The sequence below is a fragment of the Panicum hallii genome, chromosome 3, assembly GCF_002211085.1.
Source record: "Panicum hallii strain FIL2 chromosome 3, PHallii_v3.1, whole genome shotgun sequence".
NCBI classification, from domain to species: domain Eukaryota; kingdom Viridiplantae; phylum Streptophyta; class Magnoliopsida; order Poales; family Poaceae; genus Panicum; species Panicum hallii.
In genome coordinates this window covers 10045716-10054106 of record NC_038044.1, presented here as the reverse complement: position 1 = coordinate 10054106, position 8391 = coordinate 10045716, and the positions used below count along the sequence as shown (strand labels likewise).

General features: G+C 47.5%; 1 pseudogene; it reads left to right on the top strand.

Moving 5' to 3' along the window:
- The first annotated feature begins 6560 nt into the window (after positions 1 to 6560).
- LOC112885154 lies at positions 6561 to 8051 on the top strand (annotated as a pseudogene).
- Positions 8052 to 8391: the final 340 nt, after the last annotated feature.

Sequence of the window (8391 nt, the reverse complement as noted above, 5' to 3'; positions counted from 1 at the left end):
TTATAATTGACAACAATATAATCATAAAAGTTAATTGGCTGGTTTGTTGCAAAATCAAATAGATCAACCAAATCAAGGTCATACTAAAAAGTGGCAAAAGTAAACAAAATAATATTATTTTATAGTCTCCAACAGGTGTTTGAATATCCCGGACTAAACTTTAGTCCCTGTCGTATCAGATGTTTGGACACTAATTAGGAGTATTAAATATAGGCTAATTACAAAACTAATTACATAAATGGAGACTAATTCGCGAGATGAATCTATTAAGCCTAACTAGTTTATGATTTGGCACTATTGTGCTACAGTAAACATGTGCTAATGATAAATTAATTAGATTTAATAGATTCATCGTGAATTAGTTTCCATTTATACAATTAATTTTATAATTAATTTATATTTAATATTTTTAATTAATGTTCAAATATCTGATATAACTACCGGATTCAAACAGACTCTAACTTAAGTAACTTAAGTCTGGATACACTGATTGCAAGATGGTCTCCTGACCGCACAAACTAGTACTTGTATAAAACACAAAAGCTGACAAGCTGCAATAAGTTAAAGCTAGTAAAAATATTGATCACGGATTCACGGTGCATAGCAATTTCTGTTGGAACCGAGGATTGCCGGACAATCACAAGAACACGAGACACACGATTTGGTGGGAGACCTACGCTCGCCACGGGGCGCCAAACGCGCGGCCGGCGTTGAATGCCGGTGTTTCTCTTGTATTCCACTCAGCTCGGCTCAAACCGAACAAACTGAATACATGGTGGTTTTATAGCCGCAGCTCCTGGCAACGAACTCCTGCGATCACCCGTGCGCACGTAGGCACTGGTCGAACTTCACGCGCACGTATGCGCTCTCCACGAGCAACAAACTCTTCCGTGAGAACCGGTCTCTCTTATTGCGCTCCTCCTCGGCTGCTGCCAACGGTCTTCTCCTGGCCATCCCTGCACTTTCCTAACAAACCTGCCAGTACGCATGCACAACGTGCTGGACTCAACCTAGACCAGATGCAAACGCGACCACGAACTCATGCATCATCGTACACACTACAGACTCCCACACATGCACGTCACAGCGACGAACACATGACATGGTGTATTCTAACAAACTCCTCCGAAACCACGGCACCGCTGCACATCCTAACGTATAGGGCGCCGGCTCCGAGTTGACTGTCGCAGGGAGCGCCCCTTCTTCGTCTCCGGGGCCGCCGCACGCACACGAGTCGCCGAGCCACCCACCAGCCATGCACCCACGAGCTGGGTTTATTCCTAACAATTTTCAGCCAATTTAAGACCAATTTAAACAAAGGATAGATACCGACGCACATCAAACAGCCAGAAATCTGTCATCAGATAAATACCAACAGAACATAACATTATATTAACTAGTCATTGATCACGTTGCATAGCAATAGACTAGTAGGAGGTAAAGTATCCATGGGCTTGTTAGTTATCTAGTCTCAGCACAGGTGTACAATAAGCTACGAGATTCGACACTGTCAAGCAAGCACTATAAGCAAACATTGGACGATGCATAACCTATCCTCCATCCATACACAAATATGATCAGGAACTACTGCTACTGCTGCCATTAACAATCCAGAGCTCATGCTCTGACTACCATTTCCGGCCACTATAGTACTATACACAACTTCGGGGGTGTTCGTTTCCGGGTATCTAAATTTTAGAGGGGTCACATCAAAGAGAATCTTATCATTTAGAAGTATTAAATAAAGTCTAATTACAAAACTAATTGCAGAACCCTAGTGCTAATTTGCGAGACGAATCTAATGAGGTATATTAGTCCATGATTAGCGAACAATTACTGTAGCATCACTGTGGCAAATTATGGATTAATTAGGCTCATTAAATTTGTCTCGCGAATTAGCATCTAGCTGTGCAAAAAGTTTTATAAACCGATTTTATTTAGTACTTCTAAATAGCAAGATTCTCTTTGATGTGATGGGTCTAAAGTTTAGATAGGAGGAAACGAACAGGCCCGAGCAAAAAGCTAAAAGTAAGAGAGAATGTAGAGAGCGGAGCTCCCTCCGCTGCCGCCGCGAGCAGAGCTGCCCGACCCGCACCGCTCCTCCGCCCGAGGTCCCCATCCCAATCCTCTCCAACCCTCAAACAAACACACCCTTAGCAGCATTAAACACACCCTTAGCAGCATGAGATGGCGTACCGTAGATCGAGGAGCACTCCTCGGTGGTGGAGGTGGAGGAGCCGAGCCTTGCTGCTGCAAAGATCAAGAGCAGCTCCATCTCCCAACGCAGCTTGCGAAATGATGGCAGAAGTGAGAAGTGGACGGAGAAATGGCCTCTGCCCAGCGTCCGAGACGGAGGAGTCAGAAGTGGCCTCTGACCAGCGTCCGGCTCCACACCTCTCTCTCTCTCTCTCTCTCTCTCTCTCTCTCTCTCTCTCAAAAGCAGCAACGGCCTCCTGACCTCTCTCCCTCCCTCCCACTCTCTCCCTCTGTCGCTCTCAAGCAGCAGACGGTCTCCACACACCTCCCTCTCTCTGTCGTTCTCAAGCAGCAGCAGCACATGAAATCAGTGGCGGAGCGTGAGTCAGAAACTCAGAATCAAGGGGGAGAATATATCTCATGTTACAGAGCACATGGGTGTTACCGTGATGCCAGAGAATCGTGACCGTTTGTGTGGAAACGAAGCATTCTAATATGAACAAATGCATTATGCTCTATGCACCAATCACTTTGGTTGGGTATGTTCCTGCTCAATTTTATCTGTGGTCTACGGGCATTGCTGATATTGATATTGAATCTCCATATGTGACAGTTTTCAAGAATTTTTAGTGAATTTGTAACGTTTCTTTTGTTTTGAGCAATAAGTTGTCATCTGTTGCACTTGTATACCCATAACTCTATTTACATGGCGAGACTGGCTTGGAAAAAAAAAAGGAACGCTGTCCATATTATGGTTCATGGAAGCTATTTTATGGCATCTCACCCTTGAGTCATATATTTCCTGGTATTATAATCTATATGTTCCATAAGGTAGTTATTCAGTCAGCTTGGGCAATCTTAAGTTGGGCACTGAGGTCTCTTTGACCTTGCAAGTTAATTTTTCAGGAGAACAAATGATGCATGTCTCCTCGTACCTGAAAAATTGTCAATGAGATCATGTTTCCATTGCATGCATTTCCAGCTAGAAATATCGACAGGATGCCATGAACCCTTGATACTTTGTTTTCATGCATTCCCAACTAGAATGTGGAAGGCTTGAGCCTGCATTTCTAACTCTATGGTACACCAACGAATCTGCTTATCTGTGCTTTCAGGTCAGGAGGCACCATGGAAATTGTCAAGAGTTAGCTAGTGCAAGTTGCCTAACTGTATTGATCAATATTGTACCTGGATGCACATGATTTCACCCAACGGAGTACAATTACATATAACTGGTCCAGTTTCTGTTTGCTGGGCAATTTGAAAATTGAGAAATCAAGTGTGTTTTGAAAAGAAGGCACTTGAAATACTAGGCAGGTCGACAGAAGCTTGTGGACTCAGATGCAGGAGGGAGCGGCTATGTTGCAGGCCCGGCTCTGGATTTCCACCAACTATAGGGCCATCTTGTATGCATTATGGCGATCCATGGATGATCTTCCACATAAAGCAACAACTAAATGGTTTGTGTCCAGAGAATAGAGTCAGTAGGGGAGGCTAAGGCTAGGGATAGGGAGAGTAACGTTAGTTGTTAGTCTTTGCTTATTTCTGGTTTGCAAACTTGTGATAGATAGGTGAGCTTTTTGGCAACCTGCGAGTTGCATATGTTCCGTACATAAAAGATAGTAGTAATCCTGTAGTGTGTGTTCCTGGTTGACAACTTATGTGACCACTGTAATTTTGTGCATGTAGCATCCACTTGAGGACATTGTGCATGAGCTCCACATTTTGCTATGCCTGCTAATGCTTTGAGAACAAATAATGCTAGAGAGCCCTAAAGAAGATTTAATGGGGATCGGAGAGCAAGAAATAGCAGCAGCTAGTAGCCAGGGCAGCCTATAAATTAGATGACTGATGCGAGTTTGCAGGACTAATAAAAGGGGTAGTTAACTTGGACTGGTGGCCGACCTCTCTATTCTCCGTTAGACTCTGTTCTTTGTTTTGTCACGCTTATCTGCATGCCCAATAATTCTGGACAGCGGCTGGCACCGAGCTCCACTCATTATCTTCCTCTCTCTTACTCCCCTTATGTACCTCCATTCATCTTTGTTTTATACCGCATGATGGTCTGCTTTTTGAGAGCCTACATTGGTCTATTGATCGAAAATTCGTCGGGGATAACATCGCTTGCGATGTGGGCTACTTGTCGGGTAAATCTCCCGGGCTGTGATGTTGCGGCATGGTGATCTGTGGTGGTAAGGCGTTGGTGTTTGTGCAACTTGTGTCGATATCCCAATCCGACTGGCTATAGTGTTGTCTAAGTTGAGTTGAGTTCGGCGCGCATTGAGGTTTCAATCGAACCTCCCGGACTTTTTTTGTTGGTGGTTTTCTTTTTCTTTGATTGCCTGGTTATGGCCTCCAAGATCTTAACCTTATATTTTTCTGCTATATTAATAGAAACACACTCGTAGAGTATTGTTCGTTCAAAAATACAAAATTAATGGGGTATTAGTTGCTGCATGAATCCGGAATGGAAAAGAAGGCAAGCCTAATGGAGCCGATTAAATTGGAGCCCGAAGTCACTGGCATAATTTCAGACTCCGAAAAGGAGAGCATAACTAAAATATGACGAGATGAGAGAGTTGTTGTTAGGAGGGCAACAATCCTTATTGTATTCTCACAGTCCACAAGAGAATTGTAAGCTTAAGAATTTTCTCTCTTTCTTTTTGCTTGGATGTTTGACAAAAAAAAAAATTGTCCGTGCAAAGGCTCAAGGGGTAATCTCCAGGCTGAAGAAGGCGGAGATATATGATTCTGATGTGCCTGATGTTCACAAGCAAGATAAAAGATTTTTGCAGACACTTTACTTGACTCGGTACATGATCGATCAATACTTACTGTGGTATTTATGTTCAGTCATATTACGGTATTACCTCGCCAAATACATAATTACTGCAGCACCACCGACCAATCGTGCTTGTAACTGAGTACGAGGCCGCTAATTATCAATTTATTAAGCAGCTGCCATGGAGCAAATTGTGGTATGGTGCTGGTGTGCTGCCGTAATTATCATGTAAGCGGACACTGAGCGATCCATGTAATTTTCAGATGATGATGAGATGGAGGCTTGGCTCTGCTTCCCGTTTGAGGTTTGAGCCTGAGGCAGACCGAGGAGATCAGCGAAGTAGTAGCTGACTTCTCTTTGTTGCGTGCCTGTCAGAGAGTGGTCTTGCTCGCGGGCCTCGCCGCCCTCCAGTGCCCAGTGGAGCAACCCCTGCGGCAGCATCAAGGCATAATGCGTTGGTGACGTTGATGACATCTCCCACGTTGAAGCGCCTCCTCGGCGTTCGATCTGCAGCTTCTCTCCTCGGCGTTGCTGTCGCGTGGATCTGCAGCCTTTTGCGAGCTGCGGACGAGCAGCACTGCAGCAGCTGCGTTTCGTGTGGGAGGTGACAGATGAGGCTGGCGTGGTGGAGGCAACCGCAGCGGCGGCGATGGAGTATTAGAGAAGAGATTTCGTTCTAAGCAGCCCTTTTGCCAAATTGACCTTGTGCCACCTGAGTGGTTCTCAGAGTCCCGGTGCCGTTATCCTCAACAGCAAACAGTGTCGATAGGTCGATTCCATTACCTTGGATCCTGAAACAAAAAAGATACGCAAGGAAGTTTCGGTAAGAATGCGAATTTCAGGAGATGGATATTAAGTTACAGTTTGGTTACAAGAAGCCTACATAAATTTTATGTAATTTAATTTGCCAGGTGCCAACACTTGCCCCACAACACACACATGCAAGAAAATGTACCATGGAGGCATAGGCTCATAAATGTTCTACCAATTGCAATATTTCTTTTGTACAAATCACCAGATGTGTGTTTATTATTTTTTGAAAAAAAGTAAGGGAAGGCATGTTTTCTACATAATAAGATGATATTTATAGTCTTTCCTTGTTGATTACTTGCGATAACCATTATTATTATATAGTATCTTTTGTTGGTTACATTTTCCTTGTTGTTTTGCCAAATCTAGGCACAATTCAATTTTTTGCACTTTGTTTCTACTTATTGAAAACGAGCAAATCTGTTTACTTTCCTTGTTTTCCTTTTTAATAAAAAGGGAGAGAGATCAAAGCTTTGAGCCTTTGACGCATAGATAGATCCAATCCAATGGCCCTGCATCGCCCGGTGACATGTACAGGGTCCCACAGCTTTGACTGTGATATATTATCGTCGGGGCCAGGAGAAAGGCAACCGGTGAGCTCAACTCTTGGGTACTGTATCGATCGGCATGATGGGATGCCGTCTTCTTCTGAGCCTTTTGCTCCTCTTGGGTACTGCAATTCTTACTAGCTTTCTTGATTGTACTACTAATTGATCAAGCATTCAGATAATGGAACCAATCGGTCGATCCGTCGGTTGACCTTGCGGCGGCGATGGCGGGTGCGGCGGCGTTCGGGGTCGAAATAGGCGTGCCGGCGGATCACTGCCTCCGCTACTCACGTGGGGCCGCGCCCTTTTACCTCGGCACCGCGGCGGCCATCCACCTCGGCAACACCAACTCCTGCATCGCCGGCTACGATTTCGCCCCCGAGAGCACTTACTACCAGTTCTGCATCCCCTCCTGGGTGGCCGTCACGGACAATGGCACCCTCTCCGGCGAGGCCGCCTTGAACCACGCCGCCCTCAGCCCCGGGACGGCCATCTCGGGCTTCATGCCTCATGACACGAAGGCACGCGTTGCGTTTCGTCTTGTTGGATTTCAGTCTCGCTCCAGCTCCAGCTTGCTTTGCTTTTAACTAACATTCACAGGCACGGCGTGGGTCGCAGGATGGAGGACCATGTGGTGAAGAGGGAGATGGAGCTTGTGCCGTACAAGCTTACCGAGAGGCAGGGTTGGGCCTCCATCCAAGTGGAGACAGGCTCGGACGGCCACGTGAAGGAGTTCTCCCTCTTGCATCTCGCCTGCATCCTCATCTCCGAGCTGAGGCACAAGGCGGAGGCGCACCTTGGCCGCGAGGTCGCCAATGCTGTCATCGCCGTGCCGCATTACCTCCCCTACATCAGAAGGCAGGACCTCGCTTCTGTTGGCAGGTATGACCTTGGATTCCACGGCGTCAAGGTCATCGACCAGCAGATCGCCGCGGCCGCGGCGTACCACCACCACACGAAGCGGGACGACGGCAAGGCCGTCCTCGTCTTCCACCTCGGCGGCCGCACATCCAGCGCGACCATCTTCAAGTTCATCAACGGCACGGCCCGTCACATCACGGCGCGCTCTGATCTCTTCCTGGGAGGCAAGTCTTTCGATCGATCGTCTTCCACCTTGTGTGGCTTTCTTCAACCCGACGTGATCGACGCTCAAAATTACTACTAGTAGTAAAATTATCTCAATTATTATGCTGTTGCAGGTGATGACTTCACTGCGAGGATTGTCGACTACATGGCGGAACTCATCAGGCGGCGGCATCAGGGGGAACATCCGGCAGGACAAGGAGGCGCTGCTCAGGCTACGGGTGGCCTGCGAGCACGCCAAGAAGGCGTTGAGCAACCAAGAAGAGACCCTGGTGCAGGTCGACGGCGGTGGCATCAGCTTCTCGGCGGCTCTGACGCGGGCCAAGTTGGAGGAGATGAACCGGGACCTGTTCGACAGGGCCATGGGACTGGTAGACGAGGTGGTGACGGGGAACAGGAAGCCCCGAGTGGAGAGTCGCAAGGACATGGTCGACGAGGTCGTCCTCGTCGGCGGCAGCGCGAGGATCCCCAGGGTCCGTCAGCTCGTCAAGGACTACTTCCATGGCAGGAGGCCAAACAGCCGCGAGGGAGTGGAAGCAGAGGAGGCCGTCGTTCGGGGCACCGCGATTCTTTCACGTCCCGAGGCGGCTCGCTACGTGGAGGGGTGCTCTGACCACTTGTACGGGGGGTGAACTCTTCCGTTGCAATTTGCAATCCGATACAACCCTTTCAATGTTTTTTTCTCTTTATCGCAGCAGAGGTGCCTAGATGATTAAACGTTCTTGCAGCTAAGCTCATGGTGGGCTCGGACGGAGCTCAGATAGCATACTTGCATTGGGAGAGCTAGCTAGAAGCCTAGAACATGACCTTTAGTGAAATCTGAAATCATTTGATGCGCTCACGTGATTCCACGCCTGGCCGCTCGTCCGTGCGGGTGTTGAATGGGGAGGTGGTGGCGGCCATTGCCGGACGCAATCACCGTTGCCGAGTTCCCCGGCGGTGACGGCGAATTAAGCTGCCATCCCGCGCGCG